This window comes from Gossypium hirsutum, chromosome A10 (genome assembly GCF_007990345.1).
Source record: "Gossypium hirsutum isolate 1008001.06 chromosome A10, Gossypium_hirsutum_v2.1, whole genome shotgun sequence".
Taxonomy (NCBI): domain Eukaryota; kingdom Viridiplantae; phylum Streptophyta; class Magnoliopsida; order Malvales; family Malvaceae; genus Gossypium; species Gossypium hirsutum.
In genome coordinates, this window is record NC_053433.1 from 66,236,539 (window position 1) to 66,255,797 (window position 19,259).

Here is a 19,259-nt window from a genome sequence, read left to right on the forward strand (position 1 = left end):
GTTGGATTTATGACACAAATGAGTTGATGTCCTAGTGGTGGTGGCGTGAGTTGGCATGTGAGAGGACTTTGGTTCGAATCCCTTGGCACGCAAAGGTTGATTATTTTGCTATGTTGGGACGGCAAGAGTTGGTGTTGGTTTTAAACTCTGGTGATGGAGGGATCCCACATCGGGAAGCTAACATAAGAGTAGATGGAGAGCTGGCTTTAAATAGAGCAAACCATGAGGAGTGTAGGCATACCCTTCTTGGCTGATCCCTTTCGCTTTGTGACGTGCTCGTTTGGGTTGGGCGTCAGCTAAGAGTGTTTGGAGCGTGGATTAACTACAGTCTCCTAACAAGTGTGTATTTCTCACTACTCTAGCTGTAGGATGGCTACTTCGGGCCGCGATAGGCTGAAAGGGGCCATGTGAGCCTAATGGGCCTACGGGCCCAATTGGATAAGTTGTTTGATTGTGTAGTAAATATTAGGTTGGACCATGTGAATCTCATATCTGTAGGCTAGCATTACTGAAATACGCCTGTTGGGTAGAATTATTGAAATACCCCTGTAGGGTAGAATTACTGAAATGCCCCTATAGGGTAGAATTACCAAAATACCATTGGTTTACAAAATTACCAAAATACCCCTAGTTTGTAAAATTACCAAAATACCCTTGGTTTGTAAAATTACCAAAATACCCTTGATTTGTGAAATTACCGAAATAACCTCAACTGTAAAAATTACCAAAGTACCCTCGATTTACAGAATTATCATTTTACCCTCGATTTACAAAATTATTAAAATACCCCTGTAGGGTAGAATTACTAAAATACCCCTGTAGGGTAGGACTACCGATTTACCCCTGAAGGGTAAAATGACTATTTTGCCCCTCGTGTGTAAATGACTAACTTGTGTGATGATTGGGTTAGTTGATGTGGATTTATGTTAGTTATCGTTAATTCGTAAGTCTAATGTGTTAGTGATCGATTGTAGGATTATCGCGTAGGAGATATCGTCATCAATCGTCATCAACGAGGTGTGTAAATAACACCCTCCCTTAGACTGAATCGGTAAAAGCCGAAATACCAAAATGTTGGTATTTTGTGAACTCGAGAGCGTGCGAGCGCTCGTGAGACAGTTGTTAATGAATATGGTGCATTTGGATGATTAGAGTGCGGAGTGTGCATTTTTGTGTACAGCGGTATTTTTGGGCTTAATGGGCCGAAAACGGGCCAATGGGCCAACGGGACCACTTTGGTAAAAAGACGAGGTAAGTACTTCTGATTACTTGGTAAACATTAGAATGAACATGAAACCTTAGCAATAGGTAATAATTACTGAAATACCCTTATGCATGCAAAATTACGATTTTACCCCTAGGGTTATTTTTTTTGAAAAGCATGATGTTCTGTTTCTGTATACGTATGCCATGACATATTATTTCTGTTGGATGGGACATGGATTTATATTGATGGAGGAAGCATTCTGGCAGCCTCGCTGCAATCTGGTGGCCTCGCCACATATATCTGTTCTGGTGACTTCGTCAAAATATTTGGTAGCCTCGCTGCAATCTGGTGGCTTCGCCACACATATATATATATATCTGTTCTGGTGGCCTAGCCACAATATCTGTATCTGGTGACTTGTCACAATATCTGGCAGCCTCGCTACAATTTCTGTGGTGTGTAGCGGTTGGGTGGGTCGAGTAGTCTCCCCACATGGTGTAAGGCTGGTACGGGGGTGTTATGGATAGCTCTGGGTTGGGATTTCTGCATTTATGATATATTTGTTCTGTACCTGCTATGGGCCTATGGGTTTCATTTTGATTTCTGTACTGGACCAAGGCCCAGATAAGTCTGACTCTGAGGTTTGATCTATTTTGGGCTATGGTTGGGTTATGTTACACACTGAGTTTACCGAACTCACCCTTTATTTTCATCTCTGTAGGAAATCCCCAACCATAGTGGGCTTGGAGCTGTGAGGGATTCGAAGTGGTCATATCATCTGCAAAGTTGGTTTTTCTAAGTTAGTTTATTTTTATTATTTTTATATTCTGATTTAATTTTTGGTTTTAACTTGTAATAAGGCCGCTATTTAAATTTCTTTTTTCCACTATGGTTTTATTTTCTGATTATATTTATACTATGACGAAACTGCTAGTGTTAAGCTGCGCGGGTTTTCAAAATTAATGAACATTTTCAAGGCTCAACAAGCACAACAAATGGATAGCCTAAAGATTGATAAACCGACTTTTCATTCAACCACTGTTTTTACAAAGAGCACCCCAATCACTTAAACCAGCGAATGCATACTAAGTCGTAAGTCCATGTGACACGTCAGATCTGGCCATAATGTCTGGGCCGGGTTTGGGGTGTTACAATGCCCATACAAGCCCACACAATTCATTTATTTCACATTTTAGTCCCTCAATTTATTATTTTGCAATTTAGCGCTAATTACTCAAATTCATCAAAATTTCCACTACAAAACATACTAACCCAAAACATATCTTCAATAATTCATCATCAAACATCACAAAACACAATTATTCATCAATGGCATAACTCAAAATATTCATCAAAATCAGAAATTGAAGCATGGTTCAGGGAGTATTCGAAGCAACGATCTTAAAAACGTAAAAATTATAAAAAACTGAAAATAAAACATACCTTGATTTAGCTTCCAAATGGCCGAATGTCTCAAACTCTTTTTATTTCTTTTTATTTGAAGTTTCAGCACTTAGAGAAAAATGATGCATGGCTTTTATATTTTATTTTATATTATAACATATATTAACATATTATTTAACTTACATATTTAACCTTTATTATAATTATGAAACCATTATATCATAAGGCTACAACCATCCACTACATATAATTATGGGTTAATTGCATTATAAATGCTTCATATTATAAAGACAACAACAATTAGGCACTTTCACATTTAACCTTCAAATTTTCATTTTACGCAATTTAGCCTTTTTTTATTTAATCGAGCACTCAAACAACGAAATTAATTCACGAAAATTTCACACATGCAAATTCACACAAAATAAACACAAAAAATAATATTAAAATATTTTTTGACTCAGATTTGTGGTCCCCAAACCACCGTTTCGAATAGGGTCAAAAATTGGGTTGTTACAGAAAAGCCCTTATGTTGTTATTAGACCATAACTTTAGTAAGTGGACATGGATGAACATATATTAATGGATTTTTAAGGTTATTTTATAAGGTTAATATGGTAAATTATGTATTGAGTATATTATAATAAAACAAAACATAAAATGACATGCAAAATCATCTTGTTTGGCCGAAACTCAAAGAAAGAAAAACATCCATGGCTATTTAGGGTTCGGTTACTATCAAGCTCAATTGTAAGTTCATTTTTGTTTGGTTTTTGATAATTTTTACATTTTTGGGATCGTTACTTCGTATATTACCTAGCCCATGATTTAATTTTCAGAATTGATGATGAATTTGAGATTTGCCATTGTTGATAATCTGATGTGTTTTTTGATGATGAAAAACAAATCTTTGTTGATAGATTATTATGTTTAATTAAGTGATTCTTGATAAAAATGTGTATTAAGGACTAAATTGAGAAATTTGTAAATTGAGGGGTCAAAATGTGAAATAAATTGAATTAATGGGCTGCTAGGGACCAACGGTGAATTTGGCCTAACATGGGCATAGTGAAATTTTGAGTGTTTTATGTTGTTTTGAAATAGGGATTAAATTGTGAAAATGTGAAATGTTAAGGGGTAAAATGCAAAATGCCCAAATTGTGTATTTTTGGATGAATTGTTATTAAACAAGCCAATTTTGTATTGAATTAGATCAAGAAATGAAGAAATCAAATTTGGATCGGGGAAAGTAAAAAATTATCGAATAATCATTCTGGTCTGTTCGTGTTAGTACGAGGTAAGTTCATAAGTAAATAAATGTTGTTAAATTGAAGTGTATGTGCATTATATGTGCTAAATTGAGTTGTAAAGAAATATATATGTGTTGCCAAATTGAGTTGAGCTTTGGAGAATATGTTCTGAGAATGGATTAATTGAATATTTGAAATTGAGAAAGTTCTGGTAATGTGACGACATTTGAAAATCCCCATACGAACTATAGGAATAGTTAGGATACATATGTCATGACATAGGATTCCAATATGTGTTATTGTGTAAGACCACGTTTGGGATGTTGGCATCGATTTGTAATTTACGTGTAAGACCATGTCTGGGACATTAGCATCGTATATGATTTCATGTAAAACCCTATCTGGGACAGTGGCATCGATATTTGATTACATGTAAAACCACGTGTGGGACGTTGGCATTGTACGAGCTTATGAGCTATTCGAGTATCCTTATTAATTCTGAATGGTTCAACGGGCATTCCGAGAAATGAATAACTATGTGAAATAGTATCTGATTCAAGTACGTTTGATTTGTTTATGAAATTTAGAAATTAAAGGTGAGTATGATTCATATGACCATACTTGAAATATATGACAATGAACAATATGAATGTATACAAATGAATGATGTGTTATATACGCTTATTATATGAAATTGTGGTCCTCTGTTTCAGACATGAGAATTATGAAACATGAAACAGGGCTTTGATGTATGATTGCTTGGTTCAAAACTTGAATGGATAATGAAATTAAAATGGTTGAGTTGGAGTATGCTTTGTATGTGATATATGATTAGTAAAATAAAGTTGATCTTGGTTGGTTATATGATTCATGTATACGAATTTGGTTTATGTGAATAAGGGAATTATGGATGTTCGAGTTTGGAAGTGTTTATAAAAAAGTTGATATAACTTTATGTATGATCTGTAATAAATGACCATGGTTGGTTAGCGATGTAATAAATATGTATGAGCTTGATTTACATGATTGAGCTAACTGTTGTTATTCGAATTTGAAAGCACGATTGTATGTTCATTGACAAATAAGATAAGTGGAGTTACTTAATACAACCATATGAATTTACGAGTATGATGAATGTATATGTGGTTGAAATTTGCTAAATTCGGCCTAATTAAATTGAATTATAAATATCATTGAGATGAATTATTTGCTTATGGCTTCTAAGCTTTCACAGCTTACTCTGCGTGTTTTTCCTATGTTTATAGAGTTTTGGAGACTTGCTCGGGTTGGAAGTCATAGGACACCTCATCACACTACCCAGTTATCGCTTCAGTAAATAAAAGCTTTGAATTTTTGGTTATGTGGCATGTATAGGCTAGTTTTGATATGTTTAGTTTCAAATTTTGTTTATATGTATATAGCCATGTGAAAATGGCTTGATCGTGATACTAATGTTAATATATATACTCGGTCATGTTATAAGCTTAATATGGAGGTATATTTCATCATGAGATTTGGTTTATGAATGTTGGCATGTGTCGCTATGAAAGTTGATGTAAATTGTATTTGGTAAGTGTTATAATTGTGATGCATATGATGCCTTATATGTTGGCTTATTTGATGTGGTTATGTGCTGACTATCTTGGTTAGTTGTTAATTGATGTGGTAATGCATTTAGAATTACATAAATTATGATAGTTTTGGGCTGATGATTTGGTATGTTTGGAATATAGAATTGAGTGGTTGAAATGGTTGTGAATAAATGGCATGACATGAGTATGAATTGGCATGTTTTGGTTGTTTAAAGACATAATGAAATGATGTTATTTTGGTTGCTATGTGTAATTGAGATTAGGGTGGCAAATTAGCTTTGTAATGGCTTATTTTTGTCCATACGGGTAGAGACACGGGCGTGTGCCTTAGCCGTGTGCGACACACAGTCATGTTACATGGCCGTGTGTCCCCTGGGGTAGTCCTACAATTTAAAGTCTGTCTCGAGCATGCGCTAAACACACAGGCGTGTCTAGTGGTCGTGTGAGGCACACAGCTTTGGCACATGGGCGTGTGTGGCCATTTTGAAGGGTATACGGGCTAGACGCACGGGCGTGTTGTCGACCGCGTGACCAAAGTCAATATGTATGCTCTGTTTTCACACAACCTGTGACACAGGCGTGTCCGGTAACCGTGTGAAGCTCACGGTTTGCTCACACTGGCGTGTGACCACTGATTTCGTGAAAATTTTTATAGGTTCCCGAAGTTTCTGTGTGCTATCGATTTAGTCCCAAACCACCTTTAAAGCATGTTTTTGGCCTCGTAGGCCCTCTTAAGGGACAATGTGATTATGTTGGTATGATATTTATAGGAAATTGAATCATGTATGAGAAATGTATATTATATGTTGTGCTTTGATCAGTAATTCCTCATAACCCTATTCCAGCGATGGATACGGGTTAGGGGTGTTACAGTCAAGGTTTTGGAAGAAATTACAAGAAGCTCTAGGTACAAAATTGAATTTTAGTACAACTTTTCATTCGTAAACTGATGGTTAGTCTGAGAGAGTAATTCAAATTCTTGAAGATATGCTCAGATGTTGTGTTTTAGAGTTCGAAGGCAATTGGAAGAAATTTTTGCCGCTGGTTGAATTTGCATATAATAATAGTTTTCAATCGAGCATAAGGATGGAACCGTTTGAAGCTTTATATGGTCGTAAATGCCGAACTCCGTTTTACTGGACCAAGCTTAGCGAGAAACAGATTCACGGGGTTTATTTGTTAGAGAAACCGAAGAGAAAGTGAAAGTAATTCGTGATTGTTTGAAAGCAGCTTCAGATCGTCAAAAATCGTATGCATATTTGAAATGAAAAGACATTGAATTTCAAATTGGTGATAAAGTATTCTTAAAAGTATCTCCGTGGAAAAAAATACTTTGTTTCGGTCGCAAAGGCAAATTAAGTCCGCGATTTATCGGGCTATATGAGATTATTGAACGAATAGGGCTAGTGGCATATCGACTAGCTTTATCGTCAGAGTTAGAAAAGATTCACAGCGTATTTCATGTATCGATGTTGTGCTGATATAGATCTGATCCATCACATATGATTTCACCATCAGAGATAAAAATTCGACCTGGTATGACATACAACGAAGAACCAATCAATGTTCTAGCTCGAGAAGTTAAAGAATTGAGAAATAAACACATAGATTTAGTCAAAGTTTTGTGGCAACATCATGATATCAAAGAGGCTACATGGGAGCCCAAGAAAGCTATAAGAAATAGTACCCTAACCTATTCACTAGTAAGATTTTCGGGGACAAAAATCCCTAAGGGGGGAGAGTTGTAACAACCCATTTTTAGTCAAATCAAAACAGTGGTTTTGGGACCACAAATCCGAGGTCAAAATATTTATTTTATCATTATTTTAATGTTTACAGTATGATATTATGTTGGTGTGAAAATTTCGTTAAGAAATTTTATCGTTTAAATGGTCAATTTGATAAAAAGGACTAAATCGAGTAAAGCGTAAAACTTGAGTTCTAATAGCTAAAGGTGTCTAATAGCTATAGAACCTTAAATTTAAGGTCCTTATGTTGTAATTAGACCATAATTAGTGTGAGTGGACATAAATGGACATGAATAAATGAATTTAAATGATTTATAATAAAGGTTATTTTTGTAATTTGTAAAATTATGTTAATAAAATTAATTTAACAAAACATTGTTATCATCTTTATGTTATTCATCAACCAAAATTATAGAGGAAGAAAAGCCAAAAGCTAGGTTTTCTATTCGATCAGTTGTTTGCTTGATTGGTAAGTGATTTTTACTCGGTTTTTAATGATTTCTATGATCATTGTAACTAGTACTAGCTAGCACAAGGACTAATTTGCAAAAATATTTAAGATTTTGAATGATTCCATTGTTGAATACATGTGTATTTTGAAGTTCTTGATATATTATGAATGCTTGTTGATAGATATACAAGTTTTGGTAAGTGATTTTTAGTGAAAATGCAAAATAATGACTACATTGTGAAATATGTGAAATATGTGGGGAAAAAGTGTAAATGTGTTTTAAAGTGTGTTTTGGACTAAATTGAATAGAAAGATGATTAAATAAGTTAATTTTAAATATATCTAGATCAAGCAAGGAGAAATACGGACTTGGATCGGGGAAAAGATAAAGTTATCGACTAATCGACTCGATTCGCCATTTTAATATCCGAGGTAAGTTCGTATGTTATAATTTCTTTTCAAATGTATTTTATATTCTTTGATATAGCATGAACATTGATTATGTGATTACAGACAAGTTTGAAAATGATTCGACGAAGATTCGACAGTTGGAATCCCAGTTGAACCTTAGGAATAGTTTAGGATGCTACTGACATGTCATTAGGGATATCTTGAGTTGGCTTTGGGCCATGATTTAGCACTTCAGGTGTGAGATAAACCGATTTGGCTTCTGGCCATGCATATCAGCTGAGTTGGCTTTAGGCCATGATATCAAAATTTCGAATAAGTTACCTTGATTTGGCTTCGAGCCATGATATAGGTACTTATCATGTAAGACCCTTGAGTATCTGAATTCTATTCCAAATGGTTCAATGGGTAAATGAATGATATGGTTGAATATGAGATTGGTACGAGATGATAAAGGTATGTACTGTAAGGAATTGAGTTTTGAAACTACGGAATTTATAAGTCTTTGGTAAGCTATGTGAATGATCATTTGATAGCTTTGAGATTTAATAGAATTGTTGTATATTGTTTTCTATTATTTGTATAATTAATGAATGGTGATAGTTGCTTATTGTTAATGTGACAGCCCTAAAGTGACCCTAGTCGGAAAGCGGTCTCGGGACCGCTAGACCGAGTCACCAAATTATTTGAATGTGATAATTATTGCCTAAAATATGTGAATATAAATGTGTGAAAGTTTTAAGCTTCGATTTAGTTAATTGCATGTGAATTTAGTTGATAGGACTTATGTGAGAAAATTTAGAAATGTGCTAGGCAAATGCAAGTGGCCTAATAGTGCATGTAATCAAAGGGGTGGACTTGCATGTCAATTTCCCCCCATTTAAGTACTAGTGGCCGGCCATGACAAGAGATGATGGGCAAAACATGTCATGAAACATGTTGTGTTAATGGAAGAATAAAATAAGAAGCATGGGCAAAACATGTCATGAAACATGTTGTGTTAATGGAAGAATAAAATAAGAAGCATGGGCAATAAACTAATAAGAAATTGAAGGAAGAAAACAAAGAGAAAAAAATGTGTTCATCATTCTCATGCATGACCAAAAAAAAAGAAAAAAAAAAGAGAAAAGCTCTCATGTTGTTCTTGGCCGAATAGGAGAAAGAAAAAGAAGGAAAAAGAGCTTTGAGGAAATCGGCTATGGTGGTTTGATAGACTAAGGTATGTTTGATGATGTTCCATGAGATGCATGCATGTTTTAGTAGTTAGCTTGAGTTCTAAATAGCCCATGGTTCAAATCTTTACTATGTCATGGAGATGATATTCGGCCAAGGTGGATTGGTGTTGATATCATTTGCATGCTAAAAGTGAAGCTTTGTAATGGTGCATGTGATGGTGGATTGATGATTCTTGAATCTTCTTTTTAGCATTTTTGAGTGAGACATTAAGTTCTTTGTTTAACCATGACCAAAAATTGAAATGGTATGGTGTTGTGATGCAATCGGCCCCAACATAGACATGTATGTTCGGCCACATGAATAAGTACATAAGTTATGTGTATGTTCGGCCATAGGTAGCCTATTGATGGCTTTAGCTTGACTTAGAAAATTCGACTAAGGGGAAATATTAGCTAGTATGTTGAATTCGATTCGTGATTTCGTACATATGTGACTCTAGTGTCTAATGTATATATGGGCTAAGTACCTTGAGCTTCTCTTTTGATGTTCGAATGAATTGTATTAAATTGCTTGATGTGATTAAAAATGCGTATGACCATTGTGTATTTGAGCTAAAAGGTGGCCATATGACCTATCAAACTCCTTGTCATATTCGGCCATAAGCTAGCAAAATGAGACTTTAATGAGTTAAATTTGTTTGAATTAAGCTCAAGAGCAAAGGGAAACTAAATCCGATAAAGGGAAGGAAAAAGTGGTCGAATAGCCGTCGAAACCGTTCGACAACATCCGAGGTAAGTTCTTGAGTAATAGAGCTTAAATTATTATTTGATTAGATCATGTTTTAAGCAAATCAAAATCGTGCTCTTTGTGTGTGGCTATTGAGCCGAAATGGCAAGAGTGATAAGTGTCTTGTGTTTGAGTTTTGCTAATGAAAATGAAATATGAATGTGTCATGATTTATTGTTAAATGTGCATGGTTATTCGAATGATGTCCGGGCTAAGTCCCGAAGGCTTTGTGCTAAGTGACCATATCCGGACTAAGATCTGAAGGCATTTGTGCGAGATACTAATTCCGGGCTAAGCCCGAAGGTATTGGTGCGAGTTACTAAATCCGGGTTAAGTCCCGAAGGCATTTGTGCGAGTTACTATAACCGGGCTATGTCCCGAAGGCATTTGAACGAGTAGCTATATCTGGTTAAATTCCGAAGGCACGTGATTTGGGAATGAATGATCTTGCCGTAAAAATTTCAGTTAATACGCTTGTAACATCCCAACATTGAGGTATGTTTCGTATGTGCTTTGAATTAGTTGAGCCCTTACAAATAAGTATTCGCTCAGTTGATAAATGAGCTACCGGCCTTTGGCTAAGTTGATCTTTGTGTATGAATAAAAGGGTTGGTAATGTGAAGTAAGTATGATATTGAAAATTTGTGCATATGAAATTATCCGTTTAGCTACATGAATGCTATACTTTGGTTGTGTCTAAATTTTTTACTCAAAACTTACTAAGCATTTAATGCTTACTCCGTTTCTTTGATTCTCTGTTTTATAGATTTTGGTTCTTCTGCTATCGGACTCTGGATTTTGAAGTCGAAGTCGCCCACACTATCAAAGCCCCCTTTTGGTACAATTTTGGTTGAACTTCGAAATGGCATGTATAGGACTACCCTTTTTGTTGTGGGTCATGGACCCTTTTGATTTGTATAATTTTGGATAGCCATGCGAAAATGGCTTATATATGTTTGAGCATAATGTTATGCTCATTTGGTATGGATATGCTTAACAAGGATTGGCAATGGGAATGGTTAATCACTATCATAATTTGTGCTATTTATGCTAAAAGGGCTAGTTGAATCATGGAAACTATGAAATAGGTAAAGTCTACCTTAAAGGCAGATGCTGACAGCAGCAGTGATGTAGATTTGGAAAATCACTAAAAATAGTAGGAATGGAATTAAATAGTGAATAAATTATGCAAACGAACCTTGATGAATCTATTTTCATAGGAAAGTAACGAAACGTTCATATGAACAGTATATTATGAGATGCTAAAGTTTTCGTGAGACAGGGCCAGAACGGTTTCTGGATTCCCTGTTCCGAATTTGGAAATTCATTCTAAATTAACTAGAGATAATTAGAAGTCATTCCATAAATGAATAGATTCCTTTTTGAGTCTAGTTTCTATAGAAACAAACGACATCAGTATTGAAGCCCTGTACAGGGAGATAGCCAAGTTGTAATGCGCAAAGGTCAGTGTAGTCGATCCCTTTAACATGGGAGACTTTGACTAATAAACTGTACTAATTGGCCCGACCAAAAATTCTAGAAAACAATTTGTAGATGCATATGTGAGTGTAGTTTCAGGGAAAAATCACGAAGCTGATTTTCGAGTTGTGAAACTCAAGATATGATTTTTAAGGTGACAGTGACGCAGTTAGCCAGCCTGCCTGGAAAATTTTAAAATGGATTGTGCAAAGAAGTGATTTAAGTCTGCAAACCCCTCGTGTCCGACTCCGGCGACGGACTCGGGTACGGGGTGTTACAATTTTATTGGTATCAGAGCCAGGTTTAGTCGATTCTAGGACTACCGTAATGCGTTGGGTCTAGCTATACATGCCATTTTATGTGATTATTTGATAGTGTGGTGATTTCTGACATTTGCAAATGTGTTTATTTATAGTAATGGATCCCGATCCCGACCGAGCGGTAGCTGATGATCTTGAGAGTGTAGCGCCTGCTCCCGCACAAGGGACAGCACCGGTGGACTCTCTACCTAATGCTTGTAACCCGAATGATGAAGCTAGACAAGCTTTCTATAGCGTGATGAATGATTGGTTCAACCAATACATTCGAACTAATACGGCTGTTCCACAACCTCCATTCCCGACAAATACCACCCTCACACCTACCATACCTCCGGTAACTAACCAAATAAGGTCAAATAAGCCCCCAGTTGACAGAATCTGAAAACACGGGGCTACTGAATTTAAAGCCACGGACAGCGATGATGCCGAGCAAGCGGAATTTTGGTTGGACAACACTATCCGGGTACTAGATGAACTATCTTGCACACCCGATGAGTGCCTAAAGTGTACTATCTCCTTGCTACGTGATTCTGCCTACTATTGGTGGAATACGTTGACTTCTGTTGTGCCTAGAGAGCAAGTAACTTGGGAGTTTTTCCAAACCGAGTTTCGAAAGAAGTATATCAGTCAGAGATTCATTGACCAAAAACGGAAGGAATTTCTTGAACTCAAACAAGGTTCCATGTCGGTTACCAACTATGAACGAAAATTTGTGAGGCTTAGCAGGTACGCATGAGAATGCATTTCCTCAGAAGCTGTGATGTGTAAACGTTTCGAGGATGGGCTGAATGACGATATAAAGCTGTATGTAGGCATTTTGGAAATCCGAGAATTTGTGGCACTTGTCGAGCGAGCTTGCAAGGCCGAGGAGCTCAGTATGGAGAAAAGAAAAGCTAAGGTGGGAGCAAAGGAGTTTCGTAAGAGGTCTTCGAGGAAGCCCTTCCCACAGTCATCGAAGAAATTTAGAGATGGCTTAGGCCGATCTAGAGACACTTCAGGCTTTTCTAGACGAGATCGCGATCGACCCCCTGTGGATGCACGAGTCACTTCGGTCGCTAGTGTTGGAAATGATCGTCGGGACAGAGCGGAGTGCCAGTATTGTGGTAAATGGCATTCGGGGAGTTGTAGATTCCATGATCACTCCTATTACAAGTGCGGATCAGCTGACCACTTCATTAAGGATTGCCCGAGGTTGTCTGAACAGAATATAAATCAAAGCGAGAAATCGGGTGCTACCACTGTTCGAGGTAGACCATCTAGAAATACGGGCAATGCTAGGGGTGGTCAGAGAGGATCTAGAGATGCTATGACCAGATCCGAGGCTCGCACTCCTGCTAGGGCTTATGCTATACGCGCACGCGAGGATGCTTCCTCGCCAGATGTTATTACCGGTACTTTTACTCTCTTTGATACTAATGTGATTGCTTTGATTGACCCTGGTTCTACTCATTCTTATATATACGAAACCTTAGCATCCAGTAAGACTTTACCTATTGAGTCTACTGAGTTCGTAATTCGGGTGTCAAAACCCTTGGGTCGTTACGTGCTTGTCGACAAAGTGTGTAAGAAATGCCCCCTAGTAATTCGAGATTCCTGTTTTCCGGCGGACTTGATGCTTTTGCCATTTGATGAATTTGATGTTATTCTTGGTTTGGATTGGTTGACCACGCATGATGCGGTTGTGAATTGCAAAAGCAAGACTATTGATTTGAGGTGCGCAAATAACGAGATAATCCGAGTTGAGTCTACGGACTTAAGGGGGTTGCCAGCTGTAATATCAGCAATGTTGGCCCAGAAATATGTAAGAAAAGGGTGCGAAGCATACCTTGCGTATGTACTTGATGACAAAGAATTAGAAAAGAAACCCGAATCTGTGCCGATGGTTTTTGAATACCCGGATGTTTTTCCTGAAGAATTACCGGGTTTACCACCTGTTCGGGAGGTAGAGTTTGGTATTGAGCTTGTACCTGGAACTGCACCAATTTCGATAGCTCCGTATCGTATGGTACCAACCGAGTTAAAAGAATTGAAAGCTCAGTTGCAAGAGTTGACGGATAGAGGTTTCGCTCGACCAAGTTTCTCACCTTGGGGTGCACCAGTATTGTTCGTGAAAAAGAAGGACGGAACCATGAGGTTGTGCATTGACTATCGTCAACTGAATAAAGTGACGATAAAAAGAAATATCCATTACCGTGTATTGATGATTTGTTTGATCAACTAAAGGGTGCCTCAGTGTTTCAAAGATAGATTTGAGATCGGGTTATTATCAGTTGCGGATTCGAGATTCGGACGTACCCAAAACTGCTTTTAGAACGAGGTACGGTCACTACGAGTTCTTAGTGATGCCGTTCGGGCTCACTAATGCCCCTGCGGTATTTATGGATTTGATGAATTGGATCTTCAGACCATATTTGGATCGGTTCGTAGTTGTGTTTATTGGTGACATCTTGGTCTATTCAAGAGATGAGACCGAACATGCTGAGCACCTGAGATTAGTGTTGCAAATTTTACGGGATAAGCAGTTGTATGCTAAGTTCAGTAAGTGTGAGTTCTGGTTAAGAGAGGTTAGCTTCTTAGGCCATGTGGTATCTGTATCAGGTATTCGAGTTGACCCGAGCAAAATTTCAGCCATACTTAACTGGAAGCCTCCAAGAAATATTACTGAGGTTCGGAGCTTTTTGGGACTCGCCGGTTACTACCGACGGTTTGTAAAAGGTTTCTCAATGATAGCCACACCAATGACGAAGCTACTTCAAAAGGATGTTAAGTTCGAATGGACGGAGAAATGTCAGAAAAGTTTCGATCAACTGAAAACTTATTTGACCGAAGCTCCAATTCTAGTGCATCCCGAATCAGGCAAAGAGTTTGTCATTTATAGTGATGCGTCCCTACTTGGGTTAGGTTGCGTATTGATGCAAGAAGGTCGAGTTGTGGCCTATGCGTCGAGACAATTAAAGCCACATGAGAAAAATTATCCGACCCATGATCTCGAACTAGCTGCCATCGTATTCGCTTTAAAAATATGGCGACATTACTTATTTGGTGAAAAGTGCCATGTATTTTCGGATCACAAAAGTCTCAAATATTTGATGACTCAAAGAGACTTAAATCTGCGACAAAGACGTTGGCTTGAGTTGTTGAAAGATTATGAGCTTGTCATTGATTACCACCCGGGAAAGGCTAATGTGGTTGCTGACGCCTTAAGCCAGAAATCACTGTTTGCTTTACGAGCGATGAATGTACACTTGTCTGTTCTACCCGACAATGTGTTAGTAGCTGAATTAAAGGCCAAACCATTATTGATTCATCAAATTCGTGAATCTCAGAAAGTCGACGATGAATTGGTTGCAAAACGGGCTGAATGTGTTCCGAATATGGAATCTGAATTTCAAATTGATGATGACGATTGTTTGAGGTTCAGAAGTCGGTTGTGTGTTCCAAGAAATTCAGAACTCATTTCGATGATTCTGAACGAAGCCCATTGTAGCCGAATGTCAATTCACCCGGGGAGTACGAAAATGTACAACGATCTGAGACGCCAGTTTTGGTGGCATGGTATGAAACGAGACATTTCCGATTTTGTTTCGAAGTGTTTAATATGTCAGCAAGTAAAGGCGGAACATCAAGTGCCTACGGGTTTACTCCAGCCAATCATGGTACCTGAATGGAAATGGGATCGAGTCACGATGGATTTCGTATCTGGGTTGCCGGTATCGGCAAGTAAGAAAGATGCGATTTGGGTTGTTGTGGATAGACTGACTAAGTTGGCTCACTTTATCCCCGTACGTACGGATTTTTCATTGGATAAACTAGCTGAAATGTATATTTCTCAGATTGTGAGATTACACGGGGTACCTATTTCTATCGTGTCGGATAGAGATCCGAGATTCACCTCGCGATTTTGGAAGAAATTTCAAGAAGCTTTGGGTACCAAGCTGCACTTTAGCACCGCTTTTCACCCCCAAACCGATGGTCAATTCGAGCGGATAATTCAGATACTTGAGGATATGTTGAGATGTTGCATCCTCGAGTTCAGCGGTTCATGGGAACGGTATTTACCTTTGATTGAATTCGCTTACAACAACAGTTTTCAATCAAGTATTAAGATGGCACCTTACGAGGCTTTGTACGGTCGTAAATGCCGTACACCATTGTTTTGGACCGAGCTCGATGAAAGTAAAATTTTTGGAGTTGATTTGATTAAAGATGCTGAACAGAAAGTAAAGGTAATCCGTGAAAGTCTGAAGGCAGCCACAGATCGTCAGAAATCGTATGCGGATTTGAAACGAAAAGACATTGAATATCAGGTGGGAGATAAAGTGTTTCTTAAAGTTTCGCCTTGGAAAAAGGTACTCAGATTTGGCCGTAAGGGCAAGTTGAGTCCGAGATTCATTGGGCCGTACGAAATCTCCGAACGGGTTGGTCCAGTTGCATACCGATTGATTTTGCCCCCTGAACTTGAAAAGATTCACGACGTCTTTCATGTTTCGATGCTTCGACGCTATAGATCTGATCCATCGCACATAATTAGCCCATCAGAGGTTGAAATTCAAGCCGATATGAGTTATGAAGAAGAACCGATGCGTATCCTAGCTCGTGAAGTGAAGGAGTTGCGAAACAAAAGGGTTCCGTTAGTAAAGGTGTTATGGCTCAAACACGGGATCGAGGAAGCTACTTGGGAAACCGAGAGCTCGATGAAAGAACGATACCCAAACCTATTTACCGGTAAGATTTTCGGGGACGAAAATTTCTTAAGTGGGGGAGAGTTGTGACAGCCCTAAAGTGACCCTAGTCGGAAAGCGGTCTCGGGACCGCTAGACCGAGTCACCAAATTATTTGAATGTGATAATTATTGCCTAAAATATGTGAATATAAATGTGTGAAAGTTTTAAGCTTCGATTTAGTTAATTGCATGTGAATTTAGTTGATAGGACTTATGTGAGAAAATTTAGAAATGTGCTAGGCAAATGCAAGTGGCCTAATAGTGCATGTAATCAAAGGGGTGGACTTGCATGTCAATTTCCCCCCATTTAAGTACTAGTGGCCGGCCATGACAAGGGATGATGGGCAAAACATGTCATGAAACATGTTGTGTTAATGGAAGAATAAAATAAGAAGCATGGGCAAAACATGTCATGAAACATGTTGTGTTAATGGAAGAATAAAATAAGAAGCATGGGCAATAAACTAATAAGAAATTGAAGGAAGAAAACAAAGAGAAAAAAATGTGTTCATCATTCTCATGCATGACCAAAAAAAAAGAAAAAAAAGAGAAAAGAAGAGAAAAGCTCTCATGTTGTTCTTGGCCGAATAGGAGAAAGAAAAAGAAGGAAAAAGAGCTTTGAGGAAATCGGCTATGGTGGTTTGATAGACTAAGGTATGTTTGATGATGTTCCATGAGATGCATGCATGTTTTAGTAGTTAGCTTGAGCTCTAAATAGCCCATGGTTCAAATCTTTACTATGTCATGGAGATGATATTTGGCCAAGGTGGATTGGTGTTGATATCATTTGCATGCTAACAGTGAAGCTTTGTAATGGTGCATGTGATGGTGGATTGATGATTCTTGAATCTTCTTTTTAGCATTTTTGAGTGAGACATTAAGTTCTTTGTTTAACCATGACCAAAAATTGAAATGGTATGGTGTTGTGATGCAATCGGCCCCAACATAGACATGTATGTTCGGCCATAGGTAGCCTATTGATGGCTTTAGCTTGACTTAGAAAATTCAGCTAAGGGGAAATATTAGCTAGTATGTTGAATTCGATTCGTGATTTCGTACATATGTGACTCTAGTGTCTAATGTATATATGGGCTAAGTACCTTGAGCTTCTCTTTTGATGTTCGAATGAATTGTATTAAATTGCTTGATGTGATTAAAAATGCGTATGACCATTGTGTATTTGAGCTAAAAGGTGGCCATATGACCTATCAAACTCCTTGTCATATTCGGCCATAAGCTAGCAAACTGAGACTTTAATGAGTTAAATTTGTTTGAATTAAGCTCAAGAGCAAAGGGGAACTAAATCCGATAAAGGGAAGGAAAAAGTGGTCGAATAGCCGTCGAAACCGTTCGACAACATCCGAGGTAAGCTCTTGAGTAATAGAGCTTAAATTATTATTTGATTAGATCATGTTTTAAGCAAATCAAAATCGTGCTCTTTGTGTGTGGCTATTGAGCCGAAATGGTAAGAGTGATAAGTGTCTTGTGTTTGAGTTTTGCTAATGAAAATGAAATATGAATGTGTCATGATTTATTGTTAAATGTGCATGGTTATTCGAATGATGTCCGGGCTAAGTCCCGAAGGCTTTGTGCTAAGTGACCATATCCGAACTAAGATCCGAAGGCATTTGTGCGAGATACTAATTCCGGGCTAAGCCCGAAGGCATTGGTGCGAGTTACTAAATCCGGGTTAAGTCCCGAAGGCATTTGTGCGAGTTACTAAATCCGGGTTAAGTCCCGAAGGCATTTGTGCGAGTTACTATAACCGGGCTATGTCCCGAAGGCATTTGAACGAGTAGCTATATCTGGTTAAATTCCGAAGGTACGTGATTTGGGAATGAATGATCTTGCTGTAAAAATTTCAGTTAATACGCTTGTAACATCCCAACATTGAGGTATGTTTCGTATGTGCTTTGAATTAGTTGAGCCCTTACAAATAAGTATTCGCTCAGTTGATAAATGAGCTACCGGCCTTTGGCTAAGTTGATCTTTGTGTATGAATAAAAGGGTTGGTAATGTGAAGTAAGTATGATATTGAAAATTTGTGCATATGAAATCATCCGTTTAGCTACATGAATGCTATACTTTGGTTGTGTCTAAATTCTTTACTCAAAACTTACTAAGCATTTAATGCTTACTCCGTTTCTTTGATTCTCTGTTTTATAGATTTTGGTTCTTCAGCTATCGGACTCGGGATTTTGAAGTCGAAGTCGCCCACACTATCAAAGCCCCCTTTTGGTACAATTTTGGTTGAACTTCGAAATGGCATGTATAGGACTACCCTTTTTGTTGTGGGTCATGGACCCTTTGGATTTGTATAATTTTGGATAGCCATGCGAAAATGGCTTATATATGTTTGAGCATAATGTTATACTCATTTGGTATGGATATGCTTAACAAGGATTGGCCATGGGAATGGTTAATCACTATCATAATTTGTGCTATTTATGCTAAAAGGGCTAATTGAATCATGGAAACTATGAAATAGGTAAAGTCTACCTTAAAGGCAAATGCTGACAACAGCAGTGATGTAGATTTGGAAAATCACTAAAAATAGTAGGAATGGAATTAAATAGTGAATAAATTATGCAAACGAACCTTGATGAATCTATTTTCATAGGAAAGTAACGAAACGTTCATATGAACAGTATATTATGATATGCTAAAGTTTTCGTGAGACAGGACCAGAACAGTTTCTGGATTCCCTGTTCCGAC